The 23,993-nt window shown below is 41.3% G+C and overlaps 1 protein-coding gene across 6 annotated transcripts in view; it reads right to left on the bottom strand.

Annotated features, from left to right (window-relative positions):
• Positions 1-23,445, bottom strand: part of NFKB1 (nuclear factor kappa B subunit 1) — a 133,714-nt gene extending 110,269 nt beyond the window's left edge. For 2 of the 6 annotated variants that reach the window (XM_060115472.1, XM_060115498.1), the window contains exon 1: positions 12,803-13,477. The gene's annotated coding sequence lies outside the window, so the exon portion shown is untranslated. Of the gene's footprint in view, positions 1-12,802; positions 13,481-18,960; positions 19,090-21,134; positions 21,195-23,363 lie in introns of those variants that run through there. The other 4 variants (XM_060115480.1, XM_060115489.1, XM_060115508.1 and 1 more) reach the window with 4 other exon arrangements.
• Positions 23,446-23,993: the final 548 nt, after the last annotated feature.

Genomic DNA, 23,993 nt, shown 5'->3' with positions numbered 1-23,993 from the left:
CCACTTAAAAAAATAGCCGATGAAGGACATAAAATGGAACTTAAAAAGTAAACTTGGTTTATTCAAAAGATGGCAGGAAAGGAGGAAAAAATGATTAAACAACAGAAGGTACAAATGGATAACAATTACCAAGATAGTAGGCTTAAACCCAACCATATCAATAATTACATTAAAAAGAAATAGACTGAAGTCACCCATAAAAAAGTAGTGATGGTCAGATTGGACACAAAAGCAAGACTCAGGTATATGCTTTTCATAAGAATTACACTTTAATATTAAAGACTGAGCTAGTCTCAAAGTATAAAGATGGAAAGTTATACCAGTTACACCATGGAAATACTAAATATAAGAAAGCAGGCTATACTAAAATATCATATACAGTACACTTCAAGAGAATGAGTGCCAGGGACAAAGAGGAACATCTCATAAGAATGAAGGGTCAAATCATCATGGAGAAATAATGATCATAATGTGTATGTACATATTAACAGAGCTTCAAGATGCATGAAGTAAAAAGTGGAAGAACTAAAGGAAGTAGAAATAGCCACAGTTATAGTTAAGATTTTTAACACTCTTCTCTCCATAACTGATAAAAGCAAATCAAGAGAACATCAGTAATTTTCATAGAAAATTAAGGAACAACACCATCAACCAAATTAACCTAAGTGCATATACAGAACATTCCACCAATGACTGCAGACTACACATTCTTTTCAAGTGCACGTGGAACATTCACCAAGATAGACTATATGTTGGACCACAAAACAAGTCTCAATAAATTTCAAAGAAGTGAAAACATATAAAATATATTATCCAAACACAATGAAATTAAAAACCAAGACTAGAAAGATACCCAGAAAATCCTCAAACATATATGATTAAGTCAGGTATTAAACTGGGTGTGTGCCTCTTAGAATCAATAAACATAGTAAATATAACTTCATTACCCTGTATGAAAGAAGCATCTAAATTCTTGCTGTACCTTGTCCACTGTAACCATGGAGGACAAGGATTTTTTAAAAGAAGTGATTAGAATGCATTCTAATGCTTTCTATAAGAATCAAATCTGCCTATGGTGTTTTCTTAATCACAGATGACTGAAATTTATAGGATCAAAATATATTTTGGACATTTTCTAACCATATTATAATTGTCATGTATATCAAATGGCAGATTCCATTCTAAGTAACATTTTTTTTGTTTACACTATAGTAGGATAAAATCTGGTGAATATAAATTTGTGTATCTAGAAAAGTTCTCTAAAGATTTATAGTAAATTAGCTAAACCTTTACATGTTAGAACTGATGTCACTCGTGGGAGATTGCTGCCTTCCACTTCCATATAAAAACCAATTCAATACACCTACTCAAAGTTTGAGGTCTTTCACTAAGGTGGCATTCAAAAGGGATTTGACTTACTGGACCTTGTTCTGAACTTTTTGCTTCCACATTTCTACTTCTACAGACTTCTTCCTCCCTAAAACTAGAGTACAATGGTGGGGGAGGATGTATGAATAGGCACAGCACAGAGGCTTTTCAGGGCAGTTAAATATACTCTTGTATGATAACCATAACGATGGATACATGTAATGATACATTTGTCTAAACCCACAGAATGCACACCACCAAGAATGAACTGCAGTGTAAACTCTGGATTTTGGGTGATTATGATGTGTCAATGTTGGTTCATCCATTGCAACAAACACACTGTTGTGGTCGGGGAACACTGATAACGGGGGAGACTATGCATGTGTGGGGGGAGGGAGTATACGGTAAATCTCTGTAATTTCCCCTCAATTTTGCTGTGAACCTTAAACTGCTCTTAAAAAAAATAGTCGTAATAAAAAAATAGAGTATGACCAAATTTTAATTTCATGTCTGACCTTTGTCTTGAGGACCAATTTGGAGTATTTGTATTTTCAGATTGAGGAGGAGGAGACCTCGTGGATTATGAATTAGAGATTAATATACCTTTTTTTTTTTTTTTGGCCGTGCTGCGTGGCACGCAGTATCTTAGTTCCCCCACCAGGGATCAAACTTGTGCCCCTTGCAATGGAAGCGTGGAGCCCTAACTACTGGACAGCCAGGGATTTCCCAAGAGATTAATATTCTTTTGATCAAACATAGAGAAACTGATCACATTCTCTTAAACCTGAATATGATGACTTTAGTATGGATTTTCATTTTTACTAATTCTACAATATCAATAAAAATATATCCTTTATGTTTTAAGAGAAAATGATTCATCATGTGCACCAGCAATACTTTGTTCTATGTATGTGGTGACAACTGGCCTGGAGGGAGAAAATGGTTTCCTTGAAGAAAGAATCACAACAAGCTTCCAATTACATACACACATAAATAATAATTTGCAAGCATCAAAATTAGGCCTTATACAGAGGACCGATCAGTGCTTAATCTAGATATGAAGGCCTTTTCACAATGACCACGCCTATAGGTAAACCCTTCAATATATGCAGATGTCAATGTACTGGGTTGGCCAAAAGGTGCCTTCGGTTTTTAAGTAAAAATAAAAGACACATTTTTCATTTGCACCAAGAACTTTACCGAGCAACGTATTACCCTTTTGTTCCACTATCTTCTGCATTTTTCAGGCAGCTTCATAATTCCATCTTCCCAAAACTTTTTCTCTTTTTGAGCGAAGAACTGATCCAGTGCCTTTTACAGTCTTCCAGGGAATTGAAATTTTTTCCATTAAGAGAATTTTGTAAGGACCGAAATAAACGGAAATCTGAAGGTGTAATGTCTGGTGAATACAACGGATGAATCAGAACTTCCCAGCCAAGCCGTAACAGTTTTTGCCTGGTCATCAAAGAAACACGCGGTCTTGCGTTATTCTGATGGAAGATTATGTGTTTTCTGTTGACTAATTCCAGATGCTTTTTGTCAACTGCTGCTTTCAGTTGGTCTAATTGGGAGCAGTCCTTGTTGGAATTAATCGTTCGGTTTTCCAGAAGGAGCTCATAATAGAGGACTCCCTTCCAATCCCACCATACATACAACTTCACCTTCTCTGGATGAAGACCTGCCTTTGGTGTGGTTGGTGGTGTTCATTTCACTTGCCCTACGATCTCTTCCATTCCACATTATTGTACAGTATAGACTTGTCGTTGCCCATCACAATTTGTTTTAAAAATGGAACGTTTTCATTACGTTTAAGAAGAGAATCGCATGTGGAAATATGGTCAAGAGGTTTTTTTCCGCTCAACTTACGTGGAACCCAAACATCATAGCGATTAACATAACCAAGCTGGTGCAAATCATTTTCAACACTTGATTTGGATATTTTGAGTAGGTTGGCTATCTTCCACGTGGTATAATGTTGATTGTTCTCAATTAATGTCTCGATTTGATCGCTATCAACTTCAACTGGTCTACCCGACCACAGAGCATTCATTGTCCAGCAAGAAATCTCCAGCACGAAACTTCGCAAACCACTTTTGACATGTTCGATCAGTCACAGCACCTTCTCCATATACTGCACAAATCTTTTTTTGTTTCAATTGCGTTTTTACCTTTCTTGAAATAATAACGCATAATAGGCCGAAAATGTTGCTTTTTTCTTTCCATCTTCAATATTAAAATGGCTACACAAAAATTCACCAATTTTGGGCTTCCCTGGAGGCGCTGTGGTTAAGAATCCGCCTGCTAATGCAGGGGACACGGGTTCGATCCCTGGTCCAGGAAGATCCCACATGCCGCGGAGCAACTAAGCCCGTGCGCCACAACTGCTGAGCCTGTGTTTTAGAGCCTGTGCTCCACAACAAGAGAAGCCACCACAATGAGAAGCCTGCGTGCAGCAACGAAGACGCAATGCAGCCAAAAATAAATAAAGAAATTTATATTAAAAAAAATTCACCAATTTTGATCTTTTTTTTTTTACATGCACGCTGATATGACAGCTGTCACATACAATCTATTGTACAATCTATACATCAATTCCGATGCGTATACTTCTTTCTCCCATGTCTCTTTGTCACTGATCTTACCTGCTCGGCAATAAACAAAATATCTACTCAAACTCATAAATGATAAATTAATGTAAAAATTTGATTTTTAAATATTTTCACTTACATATTTTGTTCGGTGAGGAAAATCTGAAATAAGCTGCCCTTAGGGCTTTTAACAATAGGAGAGTTAGTTCCTGCTTGTGTAAAGCTCATTATTAGCACCTTGAAGTAATGAATTCATTCAGTCAACTCTTGATTGTTATGCAGATGAATGTGAGTCACGGAATCAACATTTACGTAATCCAAAAGTCATTAGTGAAACCTTTTAAATGAGACTGAAGGGTAGGAATCTTGACTAAGAAGGAGCAGAAAGGGGGCTTTTGCTGTGCTGGTTACGTTCTATTTAATGTTAAGTGTGTTCACTTTGAGATAATTCATTAAAGCCATAATCTTACGATTTGTGTCTTTTTTTGGTTATGTGATTCTTCAATTTTAAAAAGACTAATATAAAAAGAAAATATTTTAAACTGAAAACATTAAATGATCTAATTAGCTCCATGAAATTATGGATTTGTCTTGTTCAGCACTGTATTCCCAGTGTCTAGAACCTGGCACATAGGAAGGACTCAACATGTATTCAAATAAATTAACGGTTAAAAAAAAAAATCCTACTATGCAAAAGTACAAGAGCTTATGTAAAGAGCAAAGTTTCCCCACACCACCTCCCAACTCCAATCCTGCTTTTCCAAGTGATCAACTTTTTAACACTCTTAACTTTCTCTTTTTGGTTTTCCTGGGGGTTCTTTTCATATCCCTAAATACTATGTTTATATCTTTTTTCTTAATTGATCAATTTTAGACATTGTGTTCTTGCTATGACAGATGAGGATTCAGCTCATACGACTACCACTTCCCTATCTTCTTCCTCCAAATATAATTATAATTAGTGAGACCTTGAAGCAATTTACAATCAAAATGCTGAATTTTATATTCAATTTCTGTATCATGTGTGCCTTAAATTGCTTTGGAGATATGAACATGAGTTCATAGTAGAGAATGATTAATAACGAAAAGATGCAACCCCAGAAACACCTGGACGTCAGAAAGAAGCTAGACTGGGACCATAAATGATAACTTATAATCCAAAAATGGACAGTTCCTCATATTATCATATTGATTATCAAGAACTGTCTTTGTACTTTCTTACATGAATTTTCCTTAAGTTGACCTATCTCAATATGGCAAGAAAATCTGAAGTCTTCCAAGTAACACTATTATATCAAAGCAACAAATAATTTTAGAGGGAGATGCTTATTTGGTCTGTCTCATTTTTTTTTTTTAAGGGAGAAAATGAGACCCGGAGAAGTTAATTAACTTGCCCAGAGTCACATAGCTTAATCAACAGCAGTCTATCAATATTTTGTCTAGTTATTTACTTATTCATTTGGCAAACTTACTGGGCGCTGTGCTGATAAAAAGTAAGATAAAATCCCTTCCCTCAAGATATTTTCTGTCTAGAAAGCATAAGAAGTCAAGAGCCCATGGACTGGGAGCACATAAATCTTTATGGGAAGGTCAGGGAGAATGGACAGAGAAATGGTGATGTGTACACCATGCCTGAAGGTTGAGTAGTCAGCACAATGGCTAGGAAGGAGAGCACACTCCTCACACAGGGAATGCACATGCAGAGGCATTCAAAGTGAGAAAATATGGCAGATAGGAACTGAAAATTGATATGGATGACTTGAGAAATAGGGGGTGGGTGAGGAGCAAGGGTGGGAGGTGAGGTGTGCAGGAATCAGCTTGTAAAGTCAATGGAGACATTTCAGAAATATAAAGATCGTGATGTGATCAGATCTGCACTTTAGAAAGCTGACTTTTATGCTGGAATGAAGGATGGAATAGAAGCAGGAGATTATGCATCAGGAGTGAATCAAAAACAGGAAAGCTAGAAATTCAATGAGGAAGGGATGAATTCTGGAGATGAGAGGAGGCTGAACTGATAGAATTTGGTGATGGACTGGAGGAGATAAGTGAGTATGCATGAAGAATGGGTTTCTAGATTTCTGGCATGGGAAACCTACTGAATGGACCACAGTGGGCTAACAACTGTATCCCCTAAATGTGCTGGGAGGAGCAATTTGGTGGGTGGGAATGATGATAAATTTGATATTGGCATACTGACGGGGACATCCATGTAATGATACTTAAGTGCCTCAGCAATAAAATTATTGTTTTCTGTGGCTTGCAGAATGAATGGACTCCTTCAGTTTAACACATATTTACTACGTACAGCAAAACTGCCCTCCCCCCAGTCATCCATCTATTTCAACTTGGACTAATTCCTATTTGGCTATTATGTTAGACTTTTCAAGAGAAATAGGATACTTTCCCTGCCCATCATAAAAAAGCACTTCAAAGTAAATGACTGATAAGGCAATGTTTTAAAATAGGAAGTATTAAAACCTTCCAAGGTGTGCTTGTTAAATTTAGTTAAATGTCTGAAACGGGAAACTGGGTAAACACATGGATAAACTATAAAGACATTATATCAAATAAATGTTATGATATAGCAGGAGAGCAAGGAAGTGCATTTAACTGTTATCAGATACCACGCTTTTGATTTTATAATTTCCCAAGTGTACCGAGGTCTGCTTAACACAACTGACTTAAGAATGTGGGGGGAATGACTATTGATTTCAATTAATCAAAAGTAGGATAAGCCACAGTGAAATGTCCACAAAACAGTTCTATTCAAGGACAACCTCTCACTCCTTTCATTATGACCCTCCTCTTCTCATCCATGATATACAGAATTTATCCTTTTCTCTGAATTCTGATTCACTTTCTAGATTATTTTTCTTTTCCACATTCAGGTCAAAAACAAAGTTCAAGACCTGATTTTATAGAGAACTCTCCCCTAAAACTTTATCTATGCTTTCATTATCCTTTGTTTTGGCCAAAGTTTTCAACATTAAATTTAACTTTTAGTCTTTACCTTCGTGTTTCTTCCTTTCTACCTTAAATGTCCTCTGTATGAACAGCCATTCATACTCCTTCCATCCTTCCACATTGTCTTTAACTTTATAAATCATACAGGTGGCTTATATTATTCAGAGAGCATTATACTAGATGCTGTAACTTTTTAGGGATTCTTTTCCTCTGACCTCACAACCACACCTAGCCCCCACTGAAAAGAAAAATACACTTTATAAATCAAGTCTTAATGATCAAACACCAATAAATGGTTATATCTTAGAAAATAAACCTATACCTAAGTTAAGAACTGGTAGATAAAGTTCTTCAAACATCAATAAAACATAAGTCAGGGATTCATGTTAAAACACTAAAAAAAAAAAAAGTCATTCTCTCCATTCCTAAAATTCTTGTCTTGGAAGGCATATTTTCCAGGACAATTAAGCAATTTATTTTCACTGTTTAAATGAACTGCAGGCTTGAACCCAGAACTGATGAATAGGTAGATTGATTAGGGAATTTGTCATCACTTCTAATTTATCTGTTTTCAAGCTTAATATTATTAGAATTGATTTCTGGAGATAAAAATGAAGGATACGTATGCCCCGACAGTGAAATATACTGTGATATGTTTAGTAAAACCACACAATAAATAATAATAAAAATGATAATTTTGTAAAATAACTGCTATTTTGACAAACAAAATTCATTATAGCAATCAAGTTATTTATTTCATGTTAATTAAGCTCCCTCTATAGAGGTGTGCTTAACTTTATGTAGGTTTTGTATTTTTTTAATTCAAGTTAGCAAAAAAAAAGAAAATCTCATGTACAAATGCTAGTGAGCCTCATATATCAAAAGGCTTAAACCTAAGAAAAATCGAAAGCTTTATTTTCCAGTATGAAATGTTTGAATGGTCCATACATTTTTTGATTCACACAGTGAAGACTGGGACAACATTAGAGCTCTGTGTTTTCGTTTATGCCCAGAAGCTGTAGACTGAGCTGATTATGTAATGGAACACAGCAAAATTTATCGTTCTCTCCAAATCTTCTCACAGGGAAGCTATACGCAGAGTACTTGGATTATTTTATTATTCTAACTAACAAACACTGCTGCTATTCACTTTTCAGGGTACTTTTCAACAATGACAGTTTTACAATGTACTTGTTATATAAGTAAACATTTATTTTCTTCCTCAGTTTGTTGGCAGCAACAAAAATGATTATACATATATGTATTTGTAAACAACTTTTAAAATTAATTTTTAAAACTTGAATGTGTGTTTGTTAAGTGATTTGAAGAGAGGTCAGGGTCAGAACCAGAACTAATTAAGTCCAAAGCTGAGTGGACTGAAGTTAGGAGTTTTCAGTAAAATGATTCTGACTCTCCCTGAGGGTATGATACCAGGCCTGGGAGTGTTGGCATTGTACCCTTTTCCAGTGTAGATGGTATATTTCATTTCATAAATTGTGTCCACAGAGAATAAATGCTTAGATTCAGAGTTCCAAGGAAAATTTTCTGAAAACGCTACAAATAAGAAATAACGAACAAAACCCTTCTGTGATGAGGCCCCAGGTTTTATAGTGTTGCAAAATCATTAAAGTATGAAGGTGGAAAGTATAGTAAAGGTTGCCTGCTGGTTCCTGAGGTTTTCCAGCTATAAACTTTTCCCCCCAATTTTTTATAGGTCATAAGTATTTTATTCCAGATGTTATAAAATATTTTGTTTTTACTTTTTGATTGATTAATTTAGATAGGCTTTAACAATCTTTGGATTACAAAGCAGTGCTTGCAGCATCAGTCAGGTTCCATCAGTCAGAATTTTTTTCATAGCTTAAAGAAATCATCTATAGATTAAATTCATTAATATCTGTCAAAAGTATGGGTCAGAATAAAAGCTGGTTATAAGATTTTTGGCCTAATGGTGAAATGTAAGTGAACAGTAATAAGCCAATTTGTAGTAGGGAATTAAGCCATCCATTTCATTATTCTAATTTCAAAAACAGGCAACAAACCAAAGCAGATGAAACTTGTACTACTGATAATTAAATCTATTACTGCAAAAAATATAAAAGAATAACAATGAATTGATTTCTTAAAAAAATTTAAAATATGATGATAAAATTTTTAAATACAATGATATTTTTATGATTAATACTGTAAATTTAACAAATATTTTCATCCATAATCTACACTCTTGAAGAGTCTATACTCTTTAACAAATCACACTTTATATCACTTTTGTGTAAAACTGCTAGGGTTTAAATATTTTTATAGTGTAGCAGTGAGATTTCATTTCACAACTTATTTTCTGAACTATTAGCTGATATTCAAGGGTAGCCTCACCTGAAAATATGAAAGCATATTAATTTGCACCCAGGAACCCTCTCTAAAACAACAGAGACCAAAGGTATGAAACAAAGTCATCACTGAGAAAAGAATGCTACTTTTCTTCATCTAAGCACTGGATACTCATTAATGAAATATTGCAAAGATAAGTGTCTTGGTAATATTACCCTAACTATTAACTCTACCAGATTATCTGGTTGCAAATATTAATTTTTTTTATTAAAAAATGTTCAAGGAGCCAAACTGACTTGCTAAACTATGTCACAAGTCCCAACTTTCCTCTCTGAAGATGAATGAATGCCTCTATCTTTAAAACCCTTAAGGTCTCCTAAGCAGTGACAGGGTCAACTCAAAGGGGTATGTATGCTTCTGATGATTTACCTGCTCACCTCCAAGAACACTGTAGGGGATTCAGTATTTATGGGAGATACGAGAGAGCAAATGAGAAGCCATTCTCAGAAAGCAGGGTCAATTGCTTCAGTATGGTTTGCTGGTCACCAAGAAGGAGCTGTCAATTAACTCTGATCAGACATAAATGTAGATGTAGGAGCAACACATCTAAAAGTGTCCCCCAGCACGGAAATTCTGTTCCTTCTCCTCCTCCTTCTCTTCTTAAAACATAAAACGATCATGCCGCCTTGTATGATTCATATTATAAACAGAAAACCAATCAGCCAAACGAAACAACCTTCCTACTAAAAGTAAGGGAAATTAATGAGAAATTTTGCATAGCCATTGATTCTTATATATCCACTCCTGTTAATGTGATTGCTGTTCAATCTGTAGACTAGAAGAGCATAACCTGAATATCTATTCTTATTGGTTAAACTAGTCGGCATTTCCAGATACATTTTCTGCTGCAGTCATTTCTATGCTCAGAACAGCACTTCTACTAATAGGTTCTAAAAAAGAAAAAGATATTTTGACTACTTTATCAAAAATCTATATAGAAACGCAGATATCATTTTTAAAATTTATTGTTTTAAAATGTCAACTACTGTTCTTACTTCTCCCAAGTTCAAACTAATTGAAGGTTATGAAGTAACCACTTCCCCCAGAAGCCAGAACTTTCACCTCTTCTGAACAGGGGAATACCTCTCATAAATTAGGTAAAAAATAAGGGCTTGCTGATTGAATGATAGTCCAAGATTCCTGTGGCTGCCAATTCCTTATAAAGACCTTCCATCTACCACAGTGAGCAATCCCTGAAAGTCCAGGTAGTAACTTACTTCATCAATTATCTGGAAGTCTGAAAGCAGTGGTAAAAACAGCCTGCATAAATATTAGTTTCTCAACTAGCATCAATTTGTTCCAAGGAACATGACGAGAAATGTGAGGACTGTGATCACTAAATCTAAAATTCTGTCTATTTCAGACTAATTGAGCTTTTACCAAGTGCAAGTCAGTCATTACAGATGATCTTGTTTAAAAAGTAGCAGTAAGAAGGAAGTGCAAAGATCAAAGGAGTGCTTACAAAGGGGAACAACTATTTTTGTACATATACTCCAGTATTTACTAGCGGGGTTTGGAAACCGGGCATTTATTCAGCCCATGTGAATGCCAACTGCAGAACACAAGATAAAATTGAAAGTTCAAAACAAATAGATTTTCAAATCACCACCAATCCCTAATTGGATTATATAGAGCTTTCTTTAAAAAGTCTTTCAAACAAGGTTAGAAGTGGTTTTCTATTCACGGCAAGCAGTATTTCAGTCCAGTAGGCTGTGGCCCAGGAAGACATTTTATCTAAATAAGCTCCAGAGGGCTTTGAGGAGTTGCAGGTATCAATGTGGATGAGTAAGTTCAGGAGATCTCATGTTTCCATTTATCATATATGTTCTTCTCACTTTAGCAATTTAATTACATGATAAATTAATCTCTTTTTATTTCCTGTCTTCTCAAGTTCAGAAGCTCAAAAAGATACTCTGCTTTAAGTTATTTACATAACTTCTTTAGTGCATCAAACAGTAAAAGGATTCATCTCTAGAAAGCACAATGTTAAAATCAGGAAAACAGCATGCTTCAGCTGAGGGCTTTATTTTAATCAGATTCCCATTTCAAGTTTTAGCAACAGGAGTGCAATTTAAACTACTCAGGAATATTCAATTGAGGTATTTTGCTAGAAAAATAAGCACTGAACATCTTGATCCTAAGCTTTAGTGTTTACCAAAGATCACCAGTCTGTAGAAGAACATTTCTATGCCAGAGCCATTAAATGTTTTAGTAATACCACAGTCATTCTCTCAGATTATGGGCTTTATAACAAAATCTTTAAGTTAAATATAGTTATTTAGTTATCTGCAATACTGAAAAACCCTACTTAGCAAAGTCCATGAAAACCTCTTAAATCTTGATAATCAAAGCCAAGCAACCAACCAATCTTTGTACAAACAAATTTCCTAATTTACTACGGTAAATTAATGAGAAGTTTTATGTAGCCATTGATTCTTACACACCACTCCTGATAATGTGATTCCTGTTCAACCTACATACCAGAAGAGCATAATCTGAATATTTACTCTATTGGTTAAACTATCCTACATTTCCAGATACACTTTCTACTGGAGTCATCTCTCTGCTCAGAACAGCACGTCTACCAACAAGTTCTGAAGAAGCAAAAGATGGTATTTTGACTACTTTATCAAAAATGTATATGGAAGCTCAGATATTTTTTAAATTTATTATTTTAAAATGTCACGATAGGCTTTGTTTATATCATTTTTGTTTTCGAGGTCATGCACAACACATGGTACCGTTGTCCAACTGTTTTACATAATCAGGGTGTCTAAAAAGTGCTCTAAGTGGGTAATTTCGCTCTCAAACGCCAGGCAGGCCCTGTAGGATCAGTACCAGGCCCTCCTTATCTTTTGAAAACTAAGGTACAGGTCCTATAGTAGGTGAGCATATCCTGTCCTGGTTGGTTGGGGTGTGTGTGTGTGTGTGAAGTGGGGGGCTTCTTTTGGAGGTAGGAGACCAGGAATAAGGCTGTCCGGTTCAATCTTGGGGAGCTGGGGAGGGCTTCCCAGCCCAGAGGACTGACATGCACTTCTGCTTTCATTTCGTGGAACGCCCTTAGGTGAAATCTGCTTCTGCACTGCACCAACCACCTTCCCCTCACTCCTCCGCGCCCAAGCGCCCCTCAGCCCTCAAGGCCCGACCCCCCGGCAGGGGGAGGGGAGGTGGGGATTAAAAAAAGTTTGCGCGAGTTCCCCTCCGCGCCGCGTTCCCGCCCCGCGGAGGGACGGGGGAGAAAGAACGGCCCGGGCGGGCAGCCGCGGCCCTCCGGCCGACCGGCCCGTGCTTAGTCCGGGGGTGCCTTTCCCCCCTCGCGCAGAGCCCATGCGCCTCTCCGCTACTGTCAACCTCTTCCTCCGGTCTAGCCGAGCGGTTAGCGCAGGAATGAGGAAGTCCGAGCGGGGCCGGACGGGGTGCGGGGCGGGTGGGTGGCGGGAGTCGGGCCGCACTTCGCCGGCGCGGCCCCCGCTTGCCCGAGTCTGGCTTACCCTGCTGGCGGGTCCGCGCTCGGTCTCCCTGCGCCTGTGGCTCCCGCTCCGGGGCGGCGCGGGCCTGGGGGCCGGGGAAGGAAGAGGCGGCGGCCGACCGGAGCCGGAGCGGGTCGGCTCGGGTCCGGGCGGGCGCGCGGTCTCGCCGGGCCAGTCAGCGCCGCGCCATGGCCGCAGCGCGGGCGGAGGGAACGCCGGGCGCGCGGCTGCGGGACCACGGCGTCGCCGCCTTCCCGGCCGCGGCGGCTCCGGCCTGGGCTGCCCCGGGCTCTCGAGTGAGGCTGGCGGCGGGACGCTGGCCGAGGGTGGCGGCGAGAGGCCCGACCGACGGGAAGGGCAGGGGAAGCTGTCGTCGCGTCGCCGGGCCGCTCCGGTGGCGAAACCTCCTCTTCCTGCCCCGGCTCGCTGGTGCACTTCTCTCTCTTTCTCTCTCGCTCACTCTCTCACTTCCTGGCTGGAAATTCCCACTGACGTCGAGAGAGCAGACAGACAGACGGACACACGCGCGCACGCCGCGGGGGCGGGAGGTGGGGTCGTCGCCGGGGGTGGGGGAAGCCCGCACGCCTTGCGGGGGTGTGCCTTGCGCCCCCGGCCCGGCCTCGCCGGCCAGCTCCGCACCCGCCCCTCGGAGCCGCTGCGGGGCGCAGGCGAGGGGCGCACGTTCGGCGCCCTGGATGCCGGCGTCCCCCGCCGCCGCTCTGGGAGCCCCGAGGGCAGCGGCGGACGGGGACGCCCCCTGGAAGCGCCCGCGGAGCCGACTCTTGCTGGGAAGCGGGCGGCGCGGAGGCGTCGGCCGTGCGGCTGTGAGAGTCAGCGGGTCCAGAGCCCCGAAGGCCAGGCCCAAGCATCCAGAGGGGATGATGGGTCGGCATGGAGCCAGGCATGCTGTGTGTAAAAATAAGTCTCATCTGTATATTGCATTTAAGTGCTCTCAGTTACTCTCAAATCTCTTTACAGATTAAACTGGAAGGTCTGTAGCATAACTGACTTCTGTCCAGGGAAGTCTGAACGTCTGCCAGTTTGGGGTGAGGTCTCAAATCTCCTGGTTTTGACAGTTCTTCAGAACTTTCATTTACAGGGCATTGTCAGGCCTTTATGAGAATTACTGTCGGTGGAATTAGAGTGATGCTGGTGGCAATGGTTTTGGTTCACAGCTCGGAAAGAAATACTGACCCGGCAGGTGGGAATTTGTTTTCTTCTGGAGAGACCGCTTCTAGAACCTGCAGATCACCAATCACTAGCATTTGAGCTTCTTTACATGCCAGGCACTGTGCTAGGCGGGGCAGGGAATACCTTGGGGAAGATTAGTTCCCCAAACAAGAAACCAGAGCTGAAATAGATATTTTAGTGCTAATTATCTCACCACTGAATTCAGTGATAACTGGGTAAATTGAACTTTAAAACATCAGGAATCACCGATTCACCAGGCAGGGTTGCTATGGCATTAGATTGCCCATAGCAATATTCCCTGCGTGCCTACTCCTTGCCACGCCCCCTCCCTCCTCGGGTTATAAGAATCTTCTCGGTGGAGTGTTCAGCAGAGGATTCGAGATCCATTTGTTTAGGTCTGGGGTGAATCTCTGCAGTGACCTTGGGACCAACCAACAATCTTCCTTCAAGCCATTTCGTTTAGCCCCCAGGGGCTGGTTGAACAGCTGGAGTTCAGGGGATTTACAAAGACTGAAGACAATGACTTTTTAGAAACCCTGTGTTATTATTTATGGGACATTATTAGAAATTGTGCCAATATTGTTTTTAGTAGATTAATATATAGTTTATAAGAAGTGATTTCTGCCTCTGTCATGAAACAACAAAGTGTCAGGGGAATAGTCTTCTTTTTCCTTATGGGGTAAGTGTGAATATTCACACAGTTCATTCTGCATGGGGTGGTAGCCCATCACTGAAAGAACCAATAGACAGTATTGTTAGAAGAGTCAGTGTGACATATTATGGGAACAAAAATTAAAGAGTGTTAATTACTTAAAAGGATTAAATTTCAAATTCAAAATTATCCTGTACATTGAACTTTAAAATTGAGGTGGGCAGAGGGGGTGGTCTATTAAGCAGCTGTTTTAGTTTTCTAGGGCTGCTGCTAGAAATCACCACAAACTGGGTGGCTTAAAACAACCGGAATTTATCCTCTTACAGTTCTGGAGGCCAGAAGTCAGAGATCAAGTTGTTGGCAGGGTCATGCTCCCTCTGAGGGTTCTAGGGAAGACTCCTTCCTTGCCTCTTCCTAGCTTCTGGTGACTCCTGGCAATCCTTGGTGTTCCTTGGCTTTAGCTGCATCACTCCAATTTCTGCCTGTGTCTTCACGCGGCCTTCCTTCCTGTGTCTCCTCTGTGTCTCTGTATCCAAATCCCCCTCTCCTTCTCCATTTTAAAGACAGGAGTCTTTGGATTTAGAGCCCACCATAATCCCGTATGATCTCATCTTAGCTTGACTACATCTGTAAAGAACCTATTTCCAAATAAGGTCATGTTCATAGGTATCTGGGGTAAGGACTTGAATATATCATTTTGGGGGACACAATTCAATGCACTACAGTAGACAAAACTATAAAAGCCCTCCATCTGCTCTTTTTGGCTCACCAGTTATCCTTCCTGGACTCCCGCTTTGTTTCCCAATACTTTTTCTACACCCTACACATACCTGCTTTCAGGAATGTTTCTTACAAAGTCACCTACCCTCAGGTGTCAGAAGGCGTTTGCCACTCTCAGAACACAACGGAAAAAATGCCTGTGGAATTTCAGTCGTCAAGATTGTGGAAAGGGCAAATTGTGTCATATTTGTCGCTAAATCTTTGAAATCACGTGGATTTCTCTTCTCATAAAGCTGCGTGTTGGAAATGTTGGCGTCCAGAGACTTCTGAGGTTCAGATCTATATACTGGACACATCAACAGTGAGAAGTTATATAGTGTGTAATGAGTATTCACAAATACAGACTCATACATCTGAGCCTTACAAACTCCAAGACCTATCTTGGGGATAGAACAGGAGTGAACTGTATTTCTGTAAAGGGCACAACTTGCTTTCAGCTCAACATGCTTAGAAACACCCAGGTCACAGCTCTTGGCTCTGGGAGCCAAGATGAAATGCAAAGACTTCACTAGACTTGAAATCATACTTGACTTAAGAGTCCTGGCTTTGCCTTGAATTATCTGTGTAACTTTTGCCAAGTTTATATGAACTTCAGTTTTGTCACCTATACAATAAGCATAACATTATAGTGTATATTATATAATAAGCTGTATACTAGCTTTATATAATGCTTTACATTATATATGTTGTGTTGCTACGGTCTGAATGTTTGCGTCCCCCTCAACGTCATATTTTTAAATCCTCATCCCCAAAGTGATGGTGTTACGAGGGTGGTCCTTTAGGAGCTGAATAGGTCATGAGGGCAGAGCCCTGATAACTTGGATAAGTGTCTTTATAAAAGAGGCTCCAGAGAGCCAGCTCCTTCCTTCTGCCATGTGAGGACACAGCAGAAAGTCTGCAGCTGGGAAGAGGGCCCTCACCAGACCATGCTGGCACTCTGATCTCAGACTTTCAGCCTCCAGAACTGTGAGAAATAAATTTCTGTTGTTTATCAGCCACCCAGTCTGTGGTATTTTGTTAGAGCAGCCCAAATTAACAAACTAAGACATGGCTATATAATATAACATGTAACAACATATGTGTTGTATTATGTATATATACAATAATAACATGTATTTTACATTATGACAACTCTACCTCACGAAGCTCTAGAGACAAAGGGGAGATAAAGAATGTAAAAGGCCTATGCAAATGTAAATAGTTATCCCAAGAAAAAGGACTTGAAATTAATTTCCTCATAGGCTTAAGTGACATAAATGCTCACACTGTTGACCACTGGGGCAGACACCCATCCTTGTGGCATCTCTCCCTATTGATAGCAAAGTGTTGCATTACACCTCTATTAAAGTACTTGTCATGTTCTATCTTGTGCTTGCACAGTTAGCAGGTCTTATTGGAAAAGCACTCCATTAGCCTATAAACGTGGGTACCAAAGAAAAAGAAGATAAAGCTGGGAAGAATGACCTCTTATGTAATAGCCAGGACAAAAGTGATTTGTATAATGGATTATATCACCAAGAGTAAAACCAACAGGAGAGGGCAAAGAAATCATCTTCCTCTTAAGACAGTATAGAGAATCCAGAATTGTATTCCCTTGACAATGGAGACACACTGAAATGGAGACAAGAAATTTCAAAGAAGAATGTCACTGGTCTTACAGATACCAGCATCTTCTCTATCAGCTCAAATGGTATTTATGTACTACCATCACTGCCGTCAAAGAGTTCGCAAAACTTGGGCCTCCCTGGTGGCGCAGTGGTTGAGAGTCCGCCTGCCGATGCAGGGGACACGGGTTCGTGCCCCGGTCTGGGAGGATCCCATATGCCGCGGAGCGGCTGGGCCCGTGAGCCATGGCCGCTGGGCCTGCACATCTGGAGCCTGTGCTCCGCAACGGGAGAGGCCACAACAGTGAGAGGCCCGCATACCGCAAAAAAAAAAAAAAAAAGAAAAGAAAAAAAGAGTTCGCAAAACTCAAAAGAAGTGCTTGTAATTATACTGCTAGGCAGAGTACAGTAAATGCTTTCATGGAGGTAGAATCAAATACTTAGGCATAGGTAGGGAGAGATATAATGGTGCTTTCAGTATTGCCTGGTGGTTAAGCTCTCGAGCTATGGAATCAGGTGCTACCTTCAAATTTGAAGCCAGTATCTGATTGTGCCCTTTGCAGAAAATAATTCACTCTTGGTCTTCCCTGAGTAGCTGTGTGACCCTAGATATAATTGTTTCAAGCCTCCTTTTTCTCACCTGTAAGACAGGATGATAATCACACCCCACCTCATAGTGGTATTGTAACGGCCAAATGAGGTAAGGTGTGTGAAGCACTGACCAAGTTGCCAGATGTTCAGAAAACTCATATTTATGTCGGTTATTATTAGTAGTACTGCTGTTTCTCAGAGGAACAACTTGATGAAGATGGCCCTTAGTGGATGCCACGCATGGTGGATAAGATATGATGGTGAATTGACCAGGAGAAAGAAAACGAATGAGGGAAAGTGAGACTTAAAGACATGAGGTCTGGGTTTAAAACACAGTTTGTAACAGAAGGACTTCGGAAGTGGAATTGTATGTTGTAATAACTAACGTAAAAAAATTAGATTTTTTCCCAGACACCCACTTGTCAACATTTTTTTGGTCTAATCTCACCTCTCTAAAGCACATTCACTGCACTTAAAATATGTTCAATACATAATAATGTTTTAAAAGATTATTCTTTCACTTAAAATGTTATACACATTGTTTCACCAAAGAATTGGCCATAAAAATATATCCCACACACGAAGAGACTCAGGAAGAAGAAGGTGTGGGAGAGCCAGGATTTGGACCCAAGTCAACTTTCAGGAGGCTAAGATGCAGGTGGTGGAAGGAAAGTTAAAGTTTGTGAAAGGTGAGGGTGTAGAAGTCCTGGCATCATTTATCCTTTTTTTGAGGCAATAAAGAAAGGAATAGGGCTTCCCTGGTGGTGCAGTGGTTGAGAGTCCACCTGCCAATGCAGGGGACTCGGGTTCGTGCCCCGGTCCAGGAGGATCCCACATGCCGCGGAGCGGCTGGGCCCGTGAGCCATGGCCGCTGGGCCTGCGCGTCGGGAGCCTGTGCTCCGCAACGGGAGAGGCCACAGCAGTGAGAGGCCCGCGTACCGCAAAACAACAACAACAACAAAAAGAAAGGAATAGAGTATCTGTTTTCCTCTTTATGGGAATCACAAAGTGGTAGTCTTTTGCTGCTTTTATACAATAATCATTTGATATTTACCAACAATATAACTGGGCAAAACAAAACTTTTATGGCACAATGTATCTTAAATAAATGAACTACTCAGGCTAGAAAGAGTTGACATTTTATGTTATCGTCTCATAATCTAAGTGAAGAATGATTTGAACTCAATATAGTAGCAGAAGAATCATAATCTCTGTCATTTATCAAATACTTATTATTTGTGGCACCGTTTCCAGTGTATTTACATGATGTTTGGGATAAATGAGACTAGCTGCTATTTTCTAAAAACTTAAATCTCAGTGATTCAACACAATAAAAGTTTAAAAGTTTACTTCTCTCTCACCCAAAATTCACTGCAGAAGCTCCTGGGTGGTGGCACACAGGGGCAGCTCTCCTCCAGGTAGTAACTCAGCCATTCAGAATCCCTCCAGAATATAACTTCACCATCATTATGTGTTGCTTCCAGTGTTGCCTGAGCAAAGGAAGAGAGAGAGCATAGGAGATGTACGTCTTCCTTTGACTGAAAGTGACACAACACTTCTGCTCACATTCCATGGCCCCGCTCAGATGCAAGGGACCCAGGAAATACAGCTTTGCTGGGTGTTTAGGAAGAAGAAATAGGTTGGGTGAGCACAAAATTAATAACTGTTACACATGTGTTAACTTATTCAACTCTCAGACAATCGTATCAAATAGGTTGTCATTATCCCCATTTTTACAGATGAAAAGTCAAATAATTTTCCTAAGGTTTCATAACTAGTAAGTAGCAGGGGAATCAGGATCTGAACCCAGTTGATTTGCCTCCGCTGTCCAGGCTCTTAATCACTACACTAAGCGATTTATCCAGTGTAATGAAAAGGAGAAGGATGTAAGAGATTTTAGAAAATAGGGTCAATAGGACCTGCTTACCGATAATACACGCAGTTCGAGAGAGAGGAAGAGTGAGAGAGGGCTCTGAGTTTTCTAGTCTGGGTACTTAGAATGGTAACATCATAACTGAGAAAGAATCTGTGGAAATATGAAGAATTCAGTTTTCATCACGTTAATCATGATAGGCTCCAGGAGATCACGTGGAAGTGACTAATGTTCAGTTGGAAATTCAAGCCTGATGCTCTGAGAGACATAGGATTTGGTGGTCTAAATCAAGAGGTACCTGCAAAGATGCGGTGGTTGTCATGAGAGTGTTTCTAAAACATTAGTGACCAAAGAGTTGGAAGAGAAGAGAACCAAGAACAGAAATTTGATGAGTAACTATTTCTGGAATTGGTGTGTGTGTGGGTAGCAGGGGAGGGGAGAGAAAGAGAGAGGTGCTTAAAGACTGCTCCGGTGTGACTGAAGGCAGGAAGAAACGTTGGAAAACCAGAGAAGAGAAAGTTTCAAGGGTCAGAGAGTGCTCAACAGTGTCAAATGCTGCAGACAGTTCCTAAAAGGTCAGAATGAGAAGAAACAGTTGAACTGGGGAATTATGAAATCCCAAGCATGGCTTCAGGGGATGGGTGTGCAGCTAAGGAAAGCAGCCACTTTGCACTCTGTTCACCCTGCTCACTCTGTTCAGAAGAAAAGGGGACTTTACCATAAATTCTCAAAACGCCACTGATACCAGTGGCTCTGGTCCTAGGTTACTTCATAGGGCAGTTTCAATATAATGATGGGAGCCAGGAACCACATGACAAGGGGCTGACAAGTGAGTGGGAAATGGAGACAGGAAGGCAATAAATGTAAAAGAGTTTGGAGTGAGAAGAAGGAAGGAGAGAGAAATTAGCGTCATTCTTCATTTATCTAACATTTATGGAGTTCCAGGGGTAAAGGAAGTTTGGAAGCGTTGGGAAATAGTTTAATGAGTTATAGACTTAATAAAAGAAAGAAAATTCACGAAGGAGCAAGGTGCCAGAAGAAAAGGGAAGTGGGACGTGTGGAGGTCACAGTCTAGGTGAAGGAATTGCAGGGGACAGGTCTTTCTACGTGAGCAGTGAGGAGGAAGCGGAAAGAGACGCTCGCAGAAAGAGGAGATTAGGCTCATCAGCTGAAATGCACACAATCAAAAATAACTATTAGATAATGTTTTGTTGTTGTTGTTGTTGTTAGCACTGCCATACCAAAAATACCACAGGCTGGGTTCCTTAAACAATAGAAATGAATTTTTCTCATGATTCTGGAGGCCACAAATCCAAGAATAAGGTGTCACTGCATTGGTTCTTTCTGAGGCCTCCCTCCTTGTTTTATAGGTAACTGTCTTTCCCCTGTGTCTTCACATGGGTCCCTCAGAATGTCTGTGTTCTAATCTCTCCTTTTTGTAAGGACACCAGTCATATTGGATCAGGGTCCACTCCAACGACCTCATTTTAACTTAGCTCTTGAAAGACTCTATCTCCAAACACAGGCACATTCTGAGCAACTGGAGGTTAAGACTGAAACATATAAACTGTGTGTGGGGCGGGTCAGGGGACACAATTCAGGCCACAACAGAAATATCTTCTACTGATCTGCACGGGACATGGAGCTAGAGGAACAACTCACCCCAGTTTTCCCAGTACCGTCTTGGTTTTAGCACAGAAAGCTCTTCGTCCAGGAAACCCTCAGTCCCCAGTTAACCAGGATGATTGGTCAGGCCACTGGAAGCCAACAAAATTGGTCTGAGTGAAATCAGACTGGTTGATTTGAGACAGCTGCCAATTACTTGTTTTTATGGAGGGGGTTTCTGTCTTCTGAAAGGTTCTATATCTGGCTGTCAAAGCTATTCATAAGTGATCATCTGATACTTATATATTGATATATACATATATCTTTATATATATAAAGATATATATATATCTTTAATAGGATAAATGTGCCTTTGCATACATATATCCTGACAAGCTTTTACAGAAACCTGAAAGACATCATCATAATAACACCCATTATAATAGATCTCCATTCATCATATTGGCAGCAAGACTAAAAAAAAAAGTGTCAGGACTTACTGAATTGCAAATTCAAACAATGCTACTTCTCTGTTGACGATTTCACTGTTTCAACAATTTTTTAAAACTTCAGATTCAGGATGCTTTAGAATTACACTCATTTCATGTAAAGAAATTGTTTCAACAGCACTTACAAAGTTTTAACAGACAACCTTTTCTGAGTGTGCGTGTGTACGTGCCCACACCCCACATGGCTGCAGGCAGATGTCATTAGATCTGCTGAAGTAGGGGAGACCTGAAGAGAGTTTGCAGTGAGACTGTGTGAGCAACTAACCCTGGTGGTCCTGAGGCTGTAGTGCAGTGAGACCCACAGTTCTTGAGGAGAAAGGGGCTGCCCTACGGTGAGGCACCAAGTCCTACTCACCTCAGTGGAGTCTTTTCTGAACCCCAAAGTTGCCTGAGATCCTCCTCTTATTTGCTTCTCTAGTTCCTGGGCCACTGCAATTGATTTAGCTTATTGTATTGAATTGTATGATACTAGTAAATGGTTGTTGAGTCAGTGTTTGATTCATTTTAAATTTAAAAATATGTGAAATTTTCAAAATAAATAAAAAAGTAAAGTACATAAAAAGAAAAGCAAAGTTGATAAATATAACTAGTTGAACTTACTCTGTGGAGCGAGCTGTGTGGACAGAAAACAGATGGCACCATCAACAAGTCATTAACAAGACTTGGATGAAGGAATTATTTTCAGGGGTGGGAGCAGAGTTAAGGGAAACCCATGAGGGATGGCAAAACATCCTAGAGATAACAAGAACGGGGAGCCTTTACCACTCCTAGGCCTGAAAGGGCAAGGAGGGAGAGTGGTGTCTGGAACCAAGGAAGGGCCTGTAGCTATGTGTGAAGTTTTAGAAAAGAGCGGGGCGCTTCACTAGAGAAACGAGCCATGGACAAGTCACCGCATGGCAAGAAGGGAGCCAATAGAATACGTTACCTAACCTCTGCCTCCCCCATGCACGTCTCCGGCGTTCCCCATTAAGAGGACCCCATTGGAAGCCAGAGGCACAAAGCAGGATGGAGAGAGGTGGAGAGTGGATCTGCAGGAGCAAGTACAGAGTATCCAGAACAAAATGCAAATACGAAATAACCACCATGTTAAAAGAACTTCACTGGTCAATTTCTAGTGGTACATGCAGGCTCACTGCGTAGCTAATCCACCCTGACAGGGACTGAGGCTGTAAGGCCTAAGCATGGTATAATGCCTGGAAACATCTTCATAGAATGGAAGTGCTACAGAGAACACATTGCTATCCTTGTCACAGAGTGTGGCCTTAAACACTCAGCCATCCAGTTCCTTTTAAAAGCCTGTTAGAAGGAAGTCGTAAACAGGGAAGAGAGTCTACCGAATAGGACATGGGTGCTATTTACTCCATTTCAAATTCTATTCTTGGTGGAGCCGGGAGCGCTCAGGCCGCAGCCAGGAGGGCCGGCCGGCCGCGAGCACCGCGGAGACCAGGCCGAGGGGGCGGGCCCGAAGCCTCGGCCTCGCCTCCGCCCGCGCCGCGCCCGCAGCTTCCCGGCCGCCCGCTCCCGGCGGCCTCGCGGGGCCCAGAGCTCTGCCCGGGGGAGCGCCGCCGGCATGCTGCAGAAGCGGGAGACGGTGCTGCTCCTGAGACCCTTCCAGGGCCGGACTCTGCGGACCGTGCGGGAGCATTACCTGCGGCCCCGCGTGCCCTGCAGCGGCCCGCTCCGCCCGCAGCCCGCCGTCTGCCTCAACGATGGGAAACGCTTGTCTCGCGACGTAACTCATTACATGATCCCAGACTGGAAAGTCGTTCAAGATTACCTCGAGATCCTTGAGTTTCCTGAATTGAAGGGAATTATTTTCATGCAAACGGCTTGTCAAGCTGTGCAGCATCAAAGAGGCCGGAGACAGTATAACAAATTGCGAAATCTCCTGAAGGATGCGCGTCATGATTGCGTTCTCTTCGCTAATGAATTCCAGCAGTGCTGCTCTCGCCCTCAGGAAAGCGGGGAGTCCGTGGAGAAGTGGCAGAACAGGAGCATCTACAGTGCAGCCGCTTGGTACTGTCACCACTGCTAGGACAGGATGCCAATCGTTATGGTGACAGAAGATGAAGAGGCAGTTCAGCAGTATGGAAGTGAAACAGAAGGAGTGTTTGTGATTTCCTTCAAGGTATTTCCAGCTGAATTACCTGGACAATTTTTGGCCTGATTTAAAGGCTGCCCACGAACTTGGTGAGTCTATCCTTCAGTCTCGACAAGAAAGAGAGAATGAGAGTCAGGAGAGCCACGGGAGAGAGTACCCAGAACATCTACCCCTGGAAGTGTTAGAAGCCGGCATTAAGTCCAGGCGCTACACCCAGGTGAGGGTGATAATGGAGAATCGGCACCTGGACCAGCCAGGGTGTTTTCTTCTCTTCTTTACTTGCCTCCTGGCACAGGCCTCTGATTT

This window comes from Mesoplodon densirostris, chromosome 1 (genome assembly GCF_025265405.1).
Source record: "Mesoplodon densirostris isolate mMesDen1 chromosome 1, mMesDen1 primary haplotype, whole genome shotgun sequence".
Classification (NCBI taxonomy): domain Eukaryota; kingdom Metazoa; phylum Chordata; class Mammalia; order Artiodactyla; family Ziphiidae; genus Mesoplodon; species Mesoplodon densirostris.
This window is presented reverse-complemented; position numbering and strand designations above follow the sequence as displayed.